Source organism: Xiphias gladius, chromosome 11 (genome assembly GCF_016859285.1).
Source record: "Xiphias gladius isolate SHS-SW01 ecotype Sanya breed wild chromosome 11, ASM1685928v1, whole genome shotgun sequence".
NCBI classification, from domain to species: domain Eukaryota; kingdom Metazoa; phylum Chordata; class Actinopteri; order Istiophoriformes; family Xiphiidae; genus Xiphias; species Xiphias gladius.
In genome coordinates this window covers 24192787-24214512 of record NC_053410.1, presented here as the reverse complement: position 1 = coordinate 24214512, position 21726 = coordinate 24192787, and positions in this window count along the sequence as shown.

Genomic DNA, 21726 nt, shown 5'->3' with positions numbered 1-21726 from the left:
TGATATCTTTAGATTTACCATATCTCTGTAAAAAGAAGTCACTAGGAACAATTTTAGACGACATGAAATATTGGGGAAAAATGGAAACTATACTGACCGGGCAATATCTACAGTCATTCTTACCGAAAAAGATCCATTACTGAATATCACCCCTGCTGAGTATATTTCCCCATGTCCAACAAAACTCACCAGTGCATCAGGCTTTGTGGAGTATATGGAGAATCGCATCAAATCACAATGGAGCTCATATTTCCAAATATAATAAAGAGAGAACCAGGCTGCTAACACCTAGTGAGGTCTGTGGCTCAGTCCTTTAAATCACACGGCATAAATCCGGCGTGGTCCCCATGTAAGCGTGTTTCATAAGGTGAGCATCCTCCTAAGATGCCAGCACTTCATAAAGGAGCATTAGCCATTAGCCACGAGGGCTCACATCTCATCCCGGGCGCTTGAGGACTGCCGTGTCTGTTAACATGCCTGCTATGATATGTTATTAAAATGACACCTGCTTTACGACAGTTCCACATAGGGTCACAATGCCAGTCATTATGTATTACTTGCTTGATGTTTTGGAAAGGAAAGAAGTGCTGCATGTAAGGTCAGGAAAACAGAGGAAGTAATGAAAAATGTAAAGACCAGAAAGTCAGTGAAATGACAGCGAATTATTTTGAAAGCCGCTCTACAGTATCTCCCTGATAATCTTTTGTCAGTCACATTATTACAACCATATCATACATTTGTTTTATGTTCTCTTTTTTTCTACCGTTACCTCTGAGCTGCTCTCTAACACTGCATATGCACTCTGCAAACAATAAATCCCATTTGTGCGTAACAGCAGGACTACAAGAAGGGGGACATCAGTTATCTTGCATGAGCGTGTGTGTGCGTGTGCACATTGTGTGTAAGACTGAACAAGAGTAAAAGGTGCATAGAAAACATCAGGGCACACAAAGAGAATGAGTAAACAATACAAGTGTATGGGTCTGTGTTTGCAACTGCATGACTGTGTGTGCATATGTGTATGTATGTTTCTGTGCAGGAAAGGGACGGGACAAGAAAAGTGCCTGTGTACCCTTTAAATGCATATGCAGTAGTCTACACTTGTGCATGTCTTGCGTGTTCACTTGCATTTCACTCTGATAGGGAGTTCATTGTGTTTACATGCATGCATGTGCGTTGAGTGTGTGTGTGTCATGCTTCAGGTAGATGTTGTTATACCTGTAGCAGGACAAGCAAAGAGAACATATGTAGCCGAACAGACAAACACAATGCATTTTGCCTGCCCAATAAGGCACCTATTCAATTTCAATCCTACTTATCTATGTGAGCATCAATGAAAAGTGCTTAGAATACCATGCTGACTGTGTCTATGTCCACCATGCCACGCATAATGAGTTAACCTGTTGTTTATGAATATAATCAGTGAATCGACCATTGCTACCTGGTAGTGTTAGACCTTGACAATAGCTCTGAATTTACCCCCATATATTTCAGGATATCTGTGTATGAAGTGAAGAAACACAATAGGGCCAACAGCTCGGCTGATGTATCAGCTTCCAGCCTTGCTCAGGTCCAGCTGACACCTTTGGAAATTGAAAACGGCAAGGGCCTTGTTCGCCAACGAATGGTCTTGCAGAGTGGGATGCACACAAACACACACACGCATCCAGGCATTTCCCATTCATTGAATATATATTCCCATGCAGCCCCTGTGTGAGATATTTTAAAACATGAATGAAATCTAAATGAAATCTTAACATACAAGCATGGATCTACACATCCCTCATGCATCATGTGGATTGCACACACTCAGTAGAGAGTTCAAAGCGGGGCAACCTTGGTAATGGAGTAGCTGTTTGCAATGCAACATGGGTTTTATGTGAGCGACTGCAACCTCTTGAGACATAGACTTCTTCCTTTTGTTGCTTGTTGTGATAAAAGTACATAAAACTGGTTGCGGAGGACATCCCCATCAGTTACGAAGCTGCACTGACCACGAACCAGCAAAAGGGTTTGAAATGTACATTTTTTTCATCTGTTTGGGGAGTTAATGCTTGGCTGTAATCATAATGAGGGCGTAGCCATGAAACTGCATCCAAGTCTTTATGGACAGAAACCCCACAGTGCTTCCCATGAACAACCTGTACATCACGCAACCGTCCACTCTCCCATTAACAGTGTTATTTAAATCAATTTGCTGTTTCTGTAATAAAATCAATGGAGTAAGCCTTCAGCACTTATTCAAATAACATAGCATGTATTAGCGTCACAAGACTTCCATCCTGACATGTCAGAGCAGCTACAGCTTATTGCTTATTGCATAAGCCATTAATTGATTCTTCTTCTAGATCCTATAATTCAATATGTCCAGTATATGTCAGGGTCTTCACTGAGCAAACTCCTCTAGTATGGAAAATTAAGAAAAAGAAGTCAGTACACCACATTAAGTCAGACAACTTAATTCCAACAGTGCAAATTGCATTCTTTTACTATTGTTTCAACTAAGTGGTTTCAAATGTGGCTGTGACTGTTTCCACTTATGTGCTCTTAAAAGGGATGACTCATCTTAAATACCTCCAAGAGTGCACTTAGGGACAAAACAACTTGATATGCTTTTAAATCATTATTATATGTAATTCAGGTCAAAATATGACGTGTGATTTTGTGTCATGTTTACATTACATCGTATATCTTTAGCAGTGAGGATGTAGTGGAGAGGACACTTATTCAACATTTTGTATGGATGGACTCTTTGTGTCTTTGTGAGGTTATGTTATCTCAGTACAAACTGGGGAACAGTGCTAGTGCTACTGCACTGTTGAGGACTGATGAGATCGAATCCTCTGTATTTTTTGTGTGAAGTTGTGGGTTTTAGCAACATAGAGGGAGTTTATATTCTACCATTAAACACTTACACATGGTGGTTATTTTACAGACTGATTCCAGTTGTTCAGACTTGATAGGTTATACTTAGATTTGGCCAAAACAAAAAACAAAATAAATAACTGGGACTCTGCAAAAATTTTGGTGCCCATACAATAACTTACTTTAGGGAAGTGAAACCACTTTAACATACTAGCATGGATCAGAATTTTCATGAATGGCAGTTTGAAAACTTTGAAACAGCATTTAGAATTATTTTGGGGAGATGTAGTTTAAAGAAAATATAATGAACAATTGAGTAAATAAAGTATAACCAAAAAAAATGAGGGGTGGAAGTTGTTGTGGGGGAACTTTGAATCATAAACATGGTAACGTTCTAAAATTCTGGCTTTTTTTTTTCCAAAAAAAAAAAAAATTGATTTAGTTTACATTGTCTTTTCTTGTGGCAGAAAATCTCATCTGTCCACTTATGTTTTTCCCAGAGCTTTTAACCACGTTTTATGGTCTGCTAGGTTTGATCAGCACAGTAATAATTTTCTTTTGTGCTTACACTGATCCTATACTTACTGTCTTTACCTGTACATCACTATTAAAAAATATATACTATATCACATAATGATTAGAAATTTACTTAAATTTACGCATCTTTTCTGCAACTGGTTGATAAGTAATATTTTCAACTACAAACATCACAACTGGAAATGAAAAAAACAAACATCTGAGTCCATAATCGCCCCGACACATTTCAACTCAAACAGCGTGAACTCACCATCCGAGCTAAAAGACTGTATTTCTCTCTCTCTACCTCTTCCCACCCCTGTTTCTCCCTCCTCTTTTCTTCTCTTAGCTATTTCTCACTCATCACTCCGAGTGATGAGCCTCAGTTGATGAACTGGAGTCCTGGAGTCAGGCGGTGACACCAGCCGACCAGATCTCGCTCGACGACGTCGTCTGCCATCAGCAGTGTTGACAAAAACAAGGATTTACACATATTAATGAATAAGACACTGTGACACCTTGGGAGAGGTCTGGGAGAAAGAAAAGAGGGGGGAGAATAGAGAGCGGGAGGGGTTGGATTCATTCGGTATCAATTTAGTTGGTATTCCTTAGGGGATATGCTAATATTTTCTGAGTATCTGTGTTCTCTCTGTCTCTTTATTTCAGGCGCTCTCTCTTTGTGACCGCTGTACCTTGTTAGGGCTGTGGCCTCCTCCACGGCACTGAACAACCGCAGAGACTTAGAGATGAAGAAAAACAGGCAAATAAATAAATAAGTGTAATACAACAAAAAAAAAAAAAAAGACAAGAAAGGAAGAGTGGTAGAGGAAGGGAGGGTGGGATGGTTGCACCTTGACGGCGATGTACAGCTGCTCTCTCTCGGCGTGCTGGTTTCACCTTTCCAACCCCCTCCTGTCTGTCGAGTGACGCGTTTGATTTCGCCGCATTCATACATCAGTGCGCCCGTGCAATGCTGACACCTCATCTCAGCCCGCCGACTTTAGCTACCGAGGCCCTGCTTTGCATAGTGCATACCCCCTCGTCCTCCTCCTTCCTCGCTTCCTCTCCTCCTCTCTTCTTGTGTGACACTCTGCCCATCTTTAAAGAGAGAAAGATAGATCAGGAGTGGAAGCTGGGTTTGGAGGGGGAGGGAGAACGAGATTGCAAGTGACAGAGAGGAGAAGAGAGGAAGAGGGCATCTGGAAGAAGAAATCAGAAGAGAAAAGAGAAGCTTCTCGCTAATTTATGCTATCGCTGTCCCTCATCTTTTCATTGTTGCTCCCTGTCAGTTAAAAAAAGCCATTTTCACAGCTTTCTTGCTGATATCTTTCTCAGCCTTTTTTTTTTCCTGTGCCAATCATATGCTACAACCTTTACCTTTTACTAACTGCACACAAATACGTAATTTCAAAAAATGGGACATTGCTATAATGACGAATATAGACAATGCCGATTACCTTGGAATGCAATAATTATGTTTGTCCAATTAGTCAGCAGCTCTAACAACAAAAGTACTAGGAGCTGCCTTCTTCAGAGAACAGTTCTTATTATAATCCTGGACCACATGGTCAAGATGGAGAGCTTGGCATACGCTCAGGACAATATGACAGCTCTGGCTTTTTTGATATGCATATTTTCTCTGCTATGTGCTTGGTAATTGTGTGCTTATCAGTTTTAATGGGTTTGGTGAAATAAATCTTGTATGCTAATGTGCGGAAATACTTGCAAGGCCCAAACTGGAGGTGTTGGATTAATAACAGTACTGCTTACAATGAAGCTGCAGTTGAATAAGCACTGCTGCACAATGCAAGTGTTAAAATGATGGTTTGAAAAGCAATCTGACTGCAGCATCGATTTAACACAATAAACACATATATCCATATGGATGTAGATAGCCACTTACTAAATCAAGCAAGGGTTTGGCCTAATTTTTGCAAGGTTACATAGAATTTTAGAAGTAGTGGGTAATTGCTCAGATGTAAATGGATCATGTATCATCCCGTGGGGAATGTATAGTTGAGAGTTAAATCTAAAAATGTGTTAAAAGTACAAATGTTCACCACGCTGTAAATGTAAAATCATGGGAAGTCCTTCCGAGTGATGGAGAGTCGTATGAACACAACAAGAGTTGATTAACTCCTATGTTCACTTCCATCTGTAGTAAATAATGCAAACCTGAGCTGAGTATACAGATGAAATATGTGTGTGCGAGAGAGTGTATGTACTGTATGAGTGTGTATGTGCTGGTTAGAAGTGCTGGTGGGTTACTGATCCTGAGCTCCTGGCTTTGCAAATATACCAAAGAATCACAAAGGCATCAAGACTAATGTCGCATTCGGACACCTTTTCCTCTCTTTTCATGCGTGTGTATGTGTTTGTGTGTTTGTGAGAAGGAGGACAGGAGAATAACAGAGTGTGAATGTCACTTTGAACTGTCACACTGTTGCACCCCCCCCATAACACACACACACACAAACACACACACCCTAATGAGACAGAGAAGGGCTTCCGCTGTGCCAACCCAGGGGCCAAGGTGGGAGAAACACTTCTCTCCCAGCACCCATTGTAAACACATTGCACATCCTCCCCCAACTCCAGACTCCCCCCTCCCAACAGACACACACGCACATAAACACCCACGGAGGCCTCCCAGGGCCTGACAGGCTCAGATAAATCAGGCTCTTGACAGTCATCCGCCCTCCCTGCTTCTACATCCCTGCTGCCCCTCCCCTCGCCACCTGGGGTGGGAGGAGAGTGTTAATTTTCTTCAGGGAGAAATGTTTGTTTGGGTGGGGGTGGGGGGCAATGGGGAGAGGATGAGTATGTGCGGTGATGGTGGGGTGTTAACCCAGACTTCTAAACACCTGCTTGGAGAAATGGGAAGTGCCTGGGTTTAAAAACAGGAAGATCTCATAAAGTGGCATGAAGGTTTCTCTAGTTACTCTGACTTAAGATAAACTGTATTGTCCTTACAAGGAAAATGGTTTCGGGCTTTAAATCCACAAAATCAGCAAAGTCTAACTGCAATACATCATTGGAAAGAGAATAAACTTGCTTTGTGTTATAAGGCAAAACTAATTTTGTCACACAGTGTAAAGTTCATTTTATGTTTATGGCAATTATGTAAAAAACGTTGTGCTGAATGAATGAATAACTGAATGAACAAGCTTAATGATGTGATTTTTATTTAAGTGTCCTGTCATCTAATGGAAACACCAACACTGTTATAAAATCATGCTGGACAAGTGTTGATCCTTGTATTCTAACCCTAAATTATGTTTAATTTAGCACAAAATCTTCCAGTCTTGCTTCTATCCACTGTGTTTCTGGGATATGATGAGTGACAAGATATCATTTGATCAGTGTGATAAATCATGAAACAAAGGTCACGAAAGTATAACTTCAGAGGGAAAATTGGTTCTGAAAGCTGTCCTGGTGTGTTTTATGGATGAGGCTTTCAAATGAATCTGGTTATTTTTGGTCTTGAGCTTTGCTCCCTATTAAAATGATATTAACTATAAGATCATGTTTAGTGGGGGAAGTAAGTAAGGGGTCAACAAACAATATTGATGCCAACACAGTTCCACTGCTATTTGGTGCAGAAGACTCACTGAAATTCTGTTTTCCATCCTGCTAAACTGGCCTCTGGGGCTAATTATTCTGTTGGCTGGGTTCAGATGCCACACAATGTGAGATTTGGGGTGCGGGGTGGGCAAGGGCAAAGACTGAGGGGGGTCAGGGGAGTGTGCACACCCAGGTGTGCAATCTCCATGCTTGTTTCGCTTTAACCTCAGGGTCAAAGCCACTGCAAACCTGAGGCTTTTCCTCACCTGGATTTACCCAGCTCGGTTTTTTGTGAAGAGGCTCTCTTACAGCCTACTTCGAGCTAAGAGGCGCCCAGTAGAACCACAGACGTCCACTGGTGGCCAATGAGCGGCTTAAATGGAAAAACAAAAGGCTCAGTCTGACATGGACACAAACAAAACCCATCTGTGTGTTTTTGCATGACGGTTAAGACAATGACTGTTTCAGACTTTTTAATTGAAAGGGAGATATGGCCCCTCATGGCAACCCATCTGTTCAAAATTGATATCTGAGCGACAGTTGCCCTCTCATCTCCATCGACGAACAAGCGTGAGATTTTCAAGCCCTATTTCATTTATTTCAGGTAATTGAAATGTGAGGCACGCTTGCGGGTCGATAACGACAGAGGGAACTAATAAACAAGACACTGTGTTTATTGTTTTAATCACACAGGATGATTTGTTATTTTCTTCTCGCACCACCAGAATGCAGGAATCGGGTTTTAAATTTGAAGAACAAATGTAAAAGAGGAAAAAAAAAGAAGCGTCTTGTGTTGGACAGGTGGAGGAGAGCAGGATGACAGGGAATCTGTTTCTGGTCGGCCCAAGTACAGTACGGAGGGATGACGAAGATGAAAGAAAAAAAGAACTGCAACCAGATGGTGGAGGTGCAGACGAGGAAGAGGATGAACAAGATAGAGAGACAGTGGGAGGGGGTAAGGGAGAAAGAGAGTAATAATACACTGTCGAGAGAATCTAGGAATACAACCTGTCAGAGTTAAAGAAGAGAGAAAAAAATGCTTGCATTGTTGTTTTCATTATCTGTCTGCTGTCATTCTGCAGGCTTTGTATCTGTGAAATGAAAGAGAGGGATGAACAAGAAAGGAAGAGGAGGACAAGGATGGGGGGGGAGGAGGAAGAGGGACAGAGGAGGGAGGAGAAAGTAGAAGATGAGGAAGAAGAAGAGGGAAAAAAAAAAGCTGTGAAATTAATCTTTTGTGCCTAGCCTTACACAGCCACAGACATGCTCAGACAAAAGCCCAGACCTGGAGAAGCTGCCTGGGTGTGATTGATGAATAAAGTAAAGGTGTCAGAAGTGTATTATGTAAATTAGCCCAGGCAGGGACCATTTCAGCGGCGAATGAAAGAGCAGGACATACGTGGGTGTGAGAGAGGGAAAGAGTGTGTGTGTGTGTGTCACGGAGGGTGCAATCGTCCCCGAGCACCACAGCAATGCCATCTTTCATCTCGCAAGACAACCTCGGACGGCAATCTCTGCCATGGTTGCGGGTTTAAACCTTAGAGAGAGGATGGACAAAGACATGGAGAAGAAGGAGATAGACAGATGAAATGTGCTGGTTGAGAAAGCTTTATGAGACAGAGGACAAGAAAGATAGGAGGATATTTTAAATGAATACAGCCCTTTCGATTGACCAGTGTGGGACATCTCTCATCTTACGTACGCTTTCCCTACTACTCACACTGTAGTAAATGTATACAGTTACATTTCCCACCACCACTTTATCTCCCACCGGGGAATACAGTTATTTCAGTCGGAGTCGTAAAGACCTCCATAAAGAGCCTGTCTGTCTGATTCCCAATGACAGTGTACAGGCTCTGGGAGGGCAGATTGTGCTGTTGTGTGGAGAGGCAGGGTGTGTATGCGCGGAAGATGTTATGGACAGAAGCAAGCTGAAAGTCTTTGTGATATAGAGTGTGATTTGCATTAGATATCAAGGTCTGTCGTGGGAGAGGAACTGAGTGAGAGGGACATAAATTGTGAAAATGGGCATTTTCTCTTTGCTATCCATAACACAAGGATGCAAACACAAACACATCTCCACCACCTCTGGATCCGACAGGTATGTTCCAACCTTTGCCATTAACGGATTCAACATCACTTTTAATAGGCTGACAAAAACAATCTATCATGCATTCACCTACATAGAGCACTATAAAACAGGTTAAGGGAAATTGACGGCATCCTCTGCCCTAATTCTTACCTTGAGTGCCGTTTCCCCATGATTGAAACAGACAAAGACGTATAGGGTTATCCCCATGCTGTAGATGCGCTAATTGCTGGCACTTGTCGTTCGCTGACGCATTGTCTCAGAGGCTAACTAGAGCGCTAGCCCCCTCTTTTTTCCCCTCTCCAAGTGTGTTTGTGTATGCATAGGAACCAGACAGGCTGCTGAGAAAGCTGTTTTCATCACGGCAGCGGCACCCGGTTATTAACGGGTTCATAAGTAAGCCCAGGCCCCGGCTATTTCTCTGCGTTAGTATTTATTAGGAGTCCACAAAGAGAAGCCAGGGCCCTTGCCTATAATGAATGAAAGAACCTCCGTGTAATTGAGCCTTATTAGGCCACAGTCGAGAGAGAGGGAGAAAAAAATAGGACAGCAGGGCTGAGAAGAAAGGGATGTGAGAAAGAGAGAAGGAGAGAGAGACTTGCATTGTCAAAACCCGTTCCGCTCCCATGCCTCTGTTTATTAATTTCGTCACTGAGGCACGAGGCGGAGTAATTTTCAGATCCCTTCCACTACACTGCTTCCCATATTTACAGTGTAAGTATGAATGACAGTCCGAACTGCACGCTGTGCCATACACAGTGGTAAACACTGGCAGACACGTCAGGCTGGCATGCTCTTTCGAGGCACTTGAGAGAGTGAGAACCTACACAATTACAGAGCACGTAAATGAATGGCACCTTAAAGTAAAGAAGTCATAGTAAGGTTTTGGTCAAGACTGGTCAAGGCTGGTTGACCCATCAGGAAAACCGTGAAACCTGAGTCAGAGTTTCTACCCGAGTGCATATACTTACGGAATAGGTGGTGCTGGAAATGAGTTGGCAGTTTAAAGTTGACAAGACTATTTGCACTCTCACAGTAAACACAATTACTTTTACGATAGCTTCGTCCATTGTGGATTTCAGTACCTCAAAGGTCAGCACTGTCAAGACTGTTTGTAATTCACTGTAATTCACTTGTCAATGTTCAAAAAAGTTGAACTCAATGTGAAAGTTCTGTACAGATTTACTTCATCACTGACTATGGTAATTCCATTGAAATTGATTGATTTGCGTATGAAATTTTGCTGGTCTTCATGCTAATGTGATTGGGACTTAATGCAGTTTAAGGCAAATTTATAGGTCACTTTTTTTAAACAAAATCAGGAGAGATGCATTTATTTTGTCAATTTCATTATGTTGAACACATCAACAAAAACTACTTGGAAACAGCCTTTTCCTTACTTGTTTAGCAGTTTGATGTACATAAAGGCTTTCTTCTAGGAGAATAAAACCCATAATTTACAGTGTGTCAGTCTCAAAATGATAACCAGTCCTCCATATTAAACAACAAAATATGTTTGTCCATGCCATCTATAGTAACACATAAAAATGTTTTCTGATCCAATGCTCCTTTCAGCAGGACAACATCATTTGGCTGCGCCTTCCTAAACCATGACAAATCACTGTTAAAACATGAAACCTGTTTTTATGATGTGACAACACAATGGTTAAGGTTTGGTTAGGTTTATGCACAAAAACGATTTAGTTAGGCTTAGGGAAACATCATTGTTTGGGTTAAATTACTGCTTTGTGCAGGTTAGGGGGGTTTTGTTGTCATGGTTACAATAGTAAACACGTGGTCAAGGTTCATGAACAATCATGGTCATGCTTTAAAAAACGTTGACTGTTGGTTGGAAACAGGAAACGAACAATGATCTACTATGTTAAAGTCTGATGTTTTGTTGACCTGTTCATCCACCCCAACCCCAACCAGCCCTACATGGACATGCTCTATAACAGCATCACCTCAATTCCTCCTTTGAGAATTTAGATGATGTAATTCATAATTCCTACAGCTGCCAGAGGGCTTTTTAATTTGAAAGTCAACATATATTGTTGTAGGGCACTTCAATCAGGAGAGACTAACAGACAGAGACATTTAAACAGTAATTAAATTAATTTATTTGATTTAGTGTACACAATAAAAAAGATGAAGAACTATGTGAGGAGTTTTGGCGAATAGACCCCATCGTGACGTCATAAGTTAAAGAGATAGTCATACCATGAGCTCTACAGAAAAATCCCCCAATGACATCTAGACTTCCCCAATGGTGGTGGTGTTAAAGGTTTGAAGAGAAATGGCTCAAGATCTGGATGGATGTGATGTGCAGCTGGACTTCTGATAAGGCCAGTGGAGGGGCCCAAGGATGCTGATTCTGTTGAAAACTGGAGGTGTATGGGATGGAGAAAGGTTGCATTGATCTCACACTGAAATTGTGTGAGGAACTGTTCCTCAGAAAGAGGAACAGTTTTAAATTTTGACAGCAACAATATGATTGGCTCACAGGGGTTGTGGCTAAATGTGATTTTTTTAACTGAAAGAGTGACTGGCCTCAGTCATGTGATTGAGCTGGAAGCGCGAAAGGATCAAGAGAGAGAGAGAGACAAAGGGAGGGACAGAGAGAAGGTGAATAGAGTAAGCGTGAAGATAGTCTTCCTGATTTAACTTTCACTAAGATTTATTTCAAACAGGAGAGACTAACAGAGAGAGACACTGAACGAGTAATTAAATTAATTTATTTGATGCAGTGTGCACACTAGAAAAGATGGAGGAATATTTGAGGAGTCTTTGGTGAGGCGATCCCATCATGACATTTGAAGCTGTAGTCATTCCAGCTGCACAGTTGCACAGGAGAATCCCCCCAAAGAAATTATTGTTTCTTACCTTGCCAGGCAGCAACAGATTTTTAGATGAAATATATAATATATGAATTATTCAGGGATAAGACATAGCTGATAAAGCAATGAAAACAATGGAAATGGCCAGAATTCGGTGAAAGAGGTCAGCAATGATCAGCAACGTGGTATGCCAACTTGGCAGTGACGGGTATAAAGGTGCATATGGGGCCAGTGGTTACCATAATCTAATGCTGGGGTCAGCAATGACCAGAACAAAATAAAAATCAAAGCATTACCTGCAACAGAAAATAGTGAAAAGCCTTAAAACCACCGCCAGTTACATGCATAACACGCAAGGAATTAAAGGCTTCAGACATCTCTGATTTGGAAGGGCAGTGTCGACATCAGGGCAAATATGAAAGTCATAGGCAGAGGATAACAGTGGCCCAGATGTTGAAGTTAGGTAGATTAAATGTCTTTGTTGGCGGTGGAAGTAGCATCACCTATCCTAAAGGAACGACTTGAATAATACTGAGGGGACAGGTTGCTTTTAATGAGCACTTGCCATAAATGACAGCTAAATCCTTTGTCAATATTTTGACAAAGGACTGTTTCCTGGAGTTATGGAAGAGAAGATGAACTGGTGATAGAGTAACAACAAATGAAGGCATATACAGTGTTTATGAAACAAGTTTTAGTGACATACCAATAGAAACACAAAACACTGCAAAAGTGCTCAAAGCAAAACCATATAGTTTTAGAGGGAAGATACTAAGCCCTTTCAAATAAACATCCTTGCTGACTCCAAGTGCCTAAGCAGGGGGTCTGCTTTAGGGCAGAACTAGAACTAGAGAGGTGGAACTTGTATTGGCAAAGAGTTGGAATCTGGGCAACCATGTGATGCTTTTCTTCTAATGTCTTTTGAGAAGGTGCAACCTTTTGTGATTATGCCGACAAACTCCTTGTTTGACACATAGAACTGTGATGCATTTTCCAAAACTGGCCTCAGACATGACATGCTACAGAGAGCAATGGGGTAATCTCTCACAGCACAGATCATAAATCAAAGCGGGAGAAAGAGGGTGGCCAGTGGCATTCAAACCACTGGCCTTGATAAAACCCCCAAAACCCATGGATGAGGCCGCATCTGTCAAGAACATTGAGTCAGAGGAATGCACCAGCTCATCATAGAAGAAGTTATGCCATACCATTGATCAAGGAGATAAGACTAAAAATGCAGGTGTGAGCAAATTAGGAACAGATGATGCCATGTCCAAAAGTCCAGAGATCAAGAAGCGCCCCTGGGAAATGACACATGAGAAAGTTACGAAGGAGCCAAGGAAGGAGAGCAACTGTTGTTTTCTGATGTTTTCAACAGAGGTGAAGGGCTACGTTATATACTGATGTACTGCAATTTAGAGTCTGGGAGAGATGCTTTCATTTCGATGGAGTTGAGTGTGATGCATAGGAAGACCAGACGTGTACTTGGACAAGGTGGTTTATCATCACACAGGCGGAACGAGAGAACCAAAACAATGTTTAGTTTGGCCAGAGATGTACCACAGCTATCATGTGGGAGATCAATCAGGAGGAAATTGTCCAGCAGATGCAAAACAGAAGGAACCCTGACACTGTTTAGCAGAATCCAGTAATGTGCTGGGGCTGGGGATTCTCCATGAGAGGATCATGCTCAAAATAAGACATCAGCATGGCAACCAACAACAAGAGACTGAAAAAGTTAATGTGAACATTTGCCATTTGCATCTACCTCATACTGAAATGACAGTTGACAGAAGCTGAGAGATTAACAGTTGTACATTTTGGCAACAACAAGATGATTGGCTCACATGGGCAATGCAAAATCTGATTGGTTTAACTGAAGGAGTGACCGCTGTCAGTCAGCTGATTTTGAAGCAGGAAAAGGAAGGTAGAGAAAGAAAGATACAATGAAAGGGAGAGAGAGGGAGAGAGAGAAGGTAAATAGCCTGAGCGTGAAGACAGTCTTCCTGACTAAACCTTCGCTAAACTTCATTTGCTTAAATGAATGGTGCTGTCATTCTTCTTGGGAGGACAGTTTGTGGGGGCATATGTTGTGTTTCCAAAAAGTCTACTTTTCAAGAGTGTTAAAAGGATTTCATACGCCTGAAGGCTTGACGGGTCTTGCTAGTCCATTGCAGAATCAAGTAATCATTCAATTTGAGATCAAAGCATGAAAGTTCCCACCACTGGAATATCTATATACAGTATATCTCCATATGTAAACCATATGTTGTATGTGTGTCTCTGCCGTGGACATGTACATCAACTATACAATTTCATTACCAATACCTCTGAACCACAATGGCAACACCACCCAATTCAACTATAGTGGACTTTTTTTACAGCACACATTTTAGCATGTTATAGCAGGATGTGCATAGGTGTAATTAATAACATTCATTAATGATACCTGCATTCTCAACTATTAACATTCTACTACTAAGCATACTGAGTAAATGGCATGGATTAGTCATCATTATTTATATTAATTACACCTCTGCTTTTCTTGCTTTGACACTTCAAAATGGCAATAGACCTTTTATGTGCTGTGATGAAATTTTGATTGATGTCCAACCAAGAACATGTATGTAACTAACATTAACAGTCTCTTTGCATGAAAACAGTGTTATGAAATAGCTCTGTTACTGGAGATCACAGCACACTGATATTTATATTCATACAGGCACACGTAGAAGAGGTAATTTTCCCTGTGTGAGTCAGGTCAATGCTATTTGAGGTCAGTGTTATCCTCAGGCTTAGTATCACTATGTTTCTTCACATATTCACATCTTTATTTTCTGTACACTTTCTCTCAGTTGCTTTTCTTTTTCTGAATTCTGTTGCCAAAGCTGAGAACATGACACATCACATATGAGAAATGTCATTTTTTAAAATAAAAAATCAAGAATTTATACCGAATATTTATACTGTAAATAATAATAAATCATTTGCTTGACTACATATATAACTATATATTACATAACATTGAATTATAAACCTTATCTGTAAAGGAATTTCATATTTTGGGAAATATTTTGGGCTTTTTGCCTTATTTGCTGTCCTTTAAGAGTGATAACACAGTTTATGATGGAGATGTATAATGTACATTCTGTGGTTTTAGAGGAAGTCGGCCACAGTGAATGTGCACAGCTACCTAGAGTCTTGTCAGACAGTGAGGTTGCCTTTACAGAGACCTATACTAAACCACGTGTCCACTGACCATTTCTGGCAACCTGCAATCTAGCTGGAGATGCTGCACAGAAGTACTGGGTGGATGGATACGTTGTATTTTTTCAAGAAACACTTCCAACACATGACTAGCCCTAAAATAACAAATTGTCATTTTTACATTCTTTTCATATACAGGTTAAACAAATGAGAAATAACATGCATTTAAATCAGCTTTACTTGCTAGGCAAGCTACCTGGAGTTTTTATGCTAAACTAGACTAAACACATTTTGGCTCCAGCTCTGTACTTGACACACAGACATGAGAGCATTATCAAGAAAGCAAATAAGCCTAGTTTTCAAAATGTTGAACTATACCTTCAATGTTGTAGGTCAATAACACAGTCAAGAGCACAATATATGAATGCACAAATCCTTTAATTTCCCATTAGGGGCAAACTCTAAATCATAATGACTTTTTTGCCTTTGAATGTGTATGTCTTTATTATTTAAGTGAACTTGAATACAGGGCAACAAATTGTAGTCTCTCTCTCTCTCTCTCTCTCTACTCGGGATCTTCTAAAAGGCTGAGATACTCATATTCCCCAACCTGGCTATTTTTCCGCCCTAGAATATACACACACAACACTTGCAGTATGTACCCATATTTGGTAAATGTTTGTGCTAACATATACGTACACACTTTACCTTTTTTGTTTCTTTGATTATATAACACACCTTCCCCAGTTTTTAGTCGCCTCTTTCTCTTACACAGCATTTTTTTTTTCAAAATTAGTTTCAAAATTTATTCTAGGAGTAGACCAATATTGCAACTTGCTGTTAAAAATTCAAGATATTGGCACGTTTGTCCACCCCTGATGAAACACAGTACTGTGTTTAGATTTCTGTGTCCCACATCAGTTCAACCCTATTTTGCTCTGTTTCCACTCTTGCTCATTTTCTCTATTGCTCTCTCCATGCCTCTTCAATTTCCCTGTCTCTTTCTCTCATCTCTCTCTTCCTCTGTCTCACTATTTTTCACTCTCCTTCTCGCTAATTCTCTTTCTCATTTGCCTCCCTGTTTCTTCTTCCGCATGCGGGAACTGTCATTATATGTTATGGCGTATCGGTTCTCTGCATGCATATGAGCCTCTCTCTTTCTCTCTGTCCCTTTCATGTTTCCCTGGCAGTCATACATTATGTTGGAGAGACAATACCTCCTCCAGATAATGCCATAAGTGAGGGAATTTACATACATATGCTCACATATGCAACCACGGCCTCTCATATCTGCTGCACTCAACGCAGGCTGGATTTCAGCTTTTGTGTATTGTGCGTGTGTGTGTGTGTGTGTGTGCGCGCACGCGCGCGCGTGTGTGTGTGTGTGTGTGAAGTGGCGCTCCAGTGGGACCATCATTAGAGTGGATCTAGACTAATGACACAGGAAACTGATTCACACTGAGAGAACTTATGTAAAGCCCCCCCCCCCACTCCACCCGCACTCACACATACATGCACACACACACTGGCACACAGCCTACTACTGTATATTCCTGCTTTTAGTAGGATTAGATCTTTCCACTGCAAAATGCCACAAGCAAATTATTTGCTAATTTAACTGATCAGTAATCCTCCTTATATTTTGCCAGTAACTGAAAACTCACTCCACATTGACATTACACACACACAAACAACACATACAAAAATAGCAACACGGGGTGTGATGGGTGCGTTCGCACATAGACTGACGGGCCCCGATCAGCATTTTAAGATTATTGCAACAGTTACTTTTAGATCAGGTGCATCTACCTGTTCCAAGCTACAGTAGCACATACCCAATACAAACAATTTTTATTAATCGCTACGTCTCCAAATAGACTGAAAACCATTATCATAGATCATTTTACTGACCACTCTAAGAGCATGCTTTGTTCCCCAAAAATTGCAAAAATCCTCCTTTGCAAAAAATTGAAAATTTCACTTCAAAAAGGTGCATATCAGTAATAATGCGCGGAAAGGTGGAAGAGTCAAAAATACATCCGCCTTCAACTAGCACAGAAAGTAGAGATGAAAGGTTGTTTCTAAGTATATTCGCTCCTGAGGACAGGAAAAACCAGTGTACATCAACAATCTATAGATGTATCCTGTACACACATGCTGCTCCTTCCTCCTCAATACAACTTGATCATACGTTTCATTACAGGTGATAAATGTCATACTGGATATTGTGTAATATATGAATAAGTTGGCTGTTACTCACTTGCAACAAGAGGAGAACCTTAATCTATCATCTCTTGAGACATAATGTCAGTGCAAGGTCCATTCCAGTAGCTGTTCTGGATCTTTTGATCACATCACAATCGTCATCAGCAGGTGGTTGCCCCACTCTACCAAAGCTGCCTCATCATATTACATTGGTTCTCAGTTTAAACCATGCACCAGCCCAGATCCCAAGATTTGCTAACTCTTGATACCCCAGGGGTAAATACGGCCTAAACTTGGGATGGCTGAGTTTTGCACCTGAAGGTCTCTTCCCTCTGTGTGACTTTATACATTTTAAACTTTTCAATTTTGATCTTTTTATGTATGTCTGTGGTGTTTCTAAAGCTGTTTGTTTATATGTACGTGTGACTGGCTATATTTGCCGCATATTTTCTCTGCTGTGCTCAAGTCAAAGAGATGTTGATCTCAATGAAATTATTACTAATTATTATATTTTTACCGATTAAACAGAGGTTATAATAGCAATAACAACAACAACAAAAACAACGACAACAATAATAATAACAATAAGGATAGGAACTAGAAGAAAAAGGCTAAGTTTCCAAATTGAAGACATTGAATTTTCCGGTTTCATTACTTTGTTTCTGATCTTTTTATTGTTCTTGTGACTTTGTTGAGGAAAAGATAAGCCAACAATATTTCTAACATGGCAACTTTTTTACTAGATCTGGCAACTTTTAAGACCCTCCTAGCAACTTTTTTCAAAGAATTACCTGGCAATAACTCCAACGACTTTTGGGGCTGACCTTTAGTCCTGACCCTCGAAGAAAGTTTCCGCTACTTCTCAGTGAATGCACTTTCATGTAGCTGTGGACTGACTGTGTTCAGTGAGTGGCAGAGGGCGGCCGGACATTCAGTCGACCAATCATCAGCCAGAAACGTGAATGAGCTGTGGATGTGCTTACCTAACCACCAATCACTGATCCGCACTGTTTGTCTGGGGAACTCCTTTGTTTTTCTAATAAGAGTGAGAATATTCCAGTGTTTGGTGTCCTTTTTATTATTCTTTTTATTCAGTCTATATAACAGCCCTCATAAATAGTTTTTGAAAATAAAGGTCCATTTCAATGCAAATTGATGAGATGATAGCAGGTTGAAACATAACAATAGAAAGTTAGTAAGCAAACTTCAACCTGACTTAATTTTTTTCAACTTTCATCTTCTTGGAGCTTGTAAAGATGTAAATTGTTAAATAATGACATCACAGATATGTGAAATAGTATGTGACATCATCTAGCGACATCTCTCAACTTTTTGAACAGGCTTTATTGGGTATTGGGTGAGAAGAAGGATCCACTGACTAATGTTTACCTATGTTTGCTTGCTGCACTCACAGTCATGTTTGTATTTTCTTTTACATTTATTTAAAAGCACTGCCTCGACTGCTTTGGTGATGCTTCCTCCCCTTGTTTGTTGTGTCTGTATAATGTATTTATGCATGTTTCACTCGTCAATGTGTCTACTTTACAGCTTCAAAGGTTTATTGTTTTTCATAGCCCTTGTTTATTTGTTTAATGACTTTGGTGCTGTTTTCCGAATGAAGTCTACTGAGTCTATTGAGAAAGGTATGACAGGTAGCCCGTAGCATGCAGGAGTGGAGCGGCCAGGTTTAACACTCGAACTGGGCAAAGGGCCTGATCATTTCTTTTACACCTTTGCCCTCTCTGACATTTTTCCATTACTGCATACAGACACAAACTGTGACTTTCAAAAGCACCAAGCCTGGTTTGATTGACTGACTTTTTTCTTGTGTGTTGTTCAGAGGTTACACTGCACTGTATTTCACCGTATTTCCCAAACTGAGGGAGCTCACGATGAGAAAACACTGAACAGATGTTGTTTCAACACAAAACGCTCACTTGTGGAACGGCTTTAATCCCTTCCTCCCTCAACCGCTGCTGAACACAAAACTGGGCAGTACCTGTGAATCAGCTTGGAGACTAATTGTGCCATGTTGTAAACTTCCCCCGTCACGGACTAGAGAAGATTTGTTTAAAGAAATCTCTACCAGGGTTTGACCACTGTGGGATTTTAATGGCTGCTATTCATTTTTTTTTCTTTTTTTTTTTTATGCAGAGTTTCAAAGTTTTATGATTTTTATTACCACAAAATGTGCTGTTTCTACAAGAATGACATAATTTTCCCCTAATTTATCCTCTTACTGGTGCAGTCCTACATTTTTCCATGTTCTCACCTTATTCCAAAGATGAGATTTGCATTACTGAAGTACAAGGAGGGTTTGCAAGCTCATCTAGGTCCTGTTTTGTGATTCTAATGATTTAGGAAGTACATCATTTCAGTAAAATACAGTAGGCATTAAAACTATTGAATCTTTTTCCCTTTTTGGTCAAAAGTCCACAAAAAAACACTTCAGATAACAAAGTCGTGATCCAAAGTCAAACATCCTCCAAACAACTCAGACAAGCAAAGAAGAAAACACAAATTTTGTCAAAGACACTTCCCATCTCTCTTTTTCCATCTGATTCTTTATTGTTTACTTTTTAATTAATCGCGCCGGTTCATTCTAAACATGTCAGAATAAATACATTTTTCATCCCGGTGATATCGGCCGCTGCTCTGTTATTAATGCAGCAGAGAATTCAGCCACTGTTTGCAAATAATATCCTCAAATTGAATCATTGTTGCATGAATATATGCAAAATATTCATTTCAGGCAGCGTGAGGGTTGAGTGCTTTTAAATTGGAGAGATCATTCATGGCTTCACCTTTTCAGGCGAGATAAAGTCGTGTGCAGTAACATTACAATGTCAGTGTAGGGGAGAAGTAGGGGAGGAGGGGATGAAAAAGTGAGGGATGAGAGAAGGAAAAGGTAGAGGTAATGACAAGAGAAAACCGTGAGTCAATAAAAAACAGCCAAATCAAAAGCAAATGAACAGAGAAACCTAAGACAAAGGAATAAGAACAAGGACAGTGAAAAATAGAAGGTTACACACTCTTGCTGTCTTGTTCCATTATTTTGTAAGCATCACACAGCAGGGATCAGTATTTATGTGTTTATCATTTTGTAATTACAGGCTGGTGGTATTAATAGGTCATGTAAGTGACAAAATTTGATTTGAACCAGTAAGGATGTACGGAGCTCATACCTACACCAAGGCTGATGTTTTTTGTTAGTTGCAATCAAAATACACACAGTAGTGATAGACAAAGATGGTACATGTCTGCCAGGTAGTAAGTGCAATAGTTCACGAGAAAATGGCCAAAATACTACCAAAATTCCAGTTTTAGTTTCAAGAAATCCTTTACTTTCACACATCTACACTAATAACCAATCAATTCTTCCATTGTGCACAGTTTAATTTTCCATCGTATCAAATGAAATAAGTACTAACACATGTATGAATGAAATTGTGGCGCATACATTCAGCACCCAACCCAGCATAAACAAGTGTATCCTGCTACAATGATAATTCTAATCTTGGATAACCTGCGGTATCAACAGGACACTGTTATTTCTACTTGCAACTTCCACTGAATGTCTCGTGTAAACTTTTTCCAAATGTGACATTTAAACGAAATTCTATTCAAAATTATTTTACACGACTATTTTTTACGGACCATTTAACTGTTTCCATGAAAATAGTCAAATTTAAAAATATTCATCCAGTAATTTCATCCAGAAGTGTTTATCAGAGGTTAGCAATAAGTGCTCGGTCCACGTTAGGGTTGGCGTCACCTTCACTTTTCAAAATCTTGTTTTTGACCCTCCGGTTTTACAGTTTCAGCTTGATGTAGTCACTAAAATGTCTTCAAAGTGTGTCCTCTTACTGTTCAGCTAAAAAAAGCTGTGTTTAAGCTATGTTGCACTGGGTTTTGCCTTATAGGGTACACACAATTGCTCTACTATATCGATGGAGGTTGCTGGGGCCTACACAGAGACTGAGAAGAAAGTCTGCAGGCACTGCCATCTCCTGTGCATGTTTTGGGGTAATTAAAAAAAAGAAAACATCACTTAATCAGTATTTTTATATACAGTTAATATTCTCCTAGAAATATGCTAGAATTGAACATCAGTCAAAGGTAATGCAGTAAAGCACAGTGCCCTTTGATGGAAACACTAATATTTTAATTATTCATCAAAAAGTACCGGGCCAATATCAAGAAGATTAAACATTTTTGTTTGTGCATCAATAACAATTTTTTTTTAATGATGCACTAACAAATATAACAGATTGTTATTTGCTATAATATATGCTAGAATATATAGAAATATAATATATAGAAATGTATTTGAATGCAGGAAATATGGTTAAAGAACCTCTGACTTCACTGTGCTTCCCCACTTCTGAAGCCAAACTTACAGCCGGCTCTTGTTTATTGGTTATATAATGTCGTTGTGGCGAA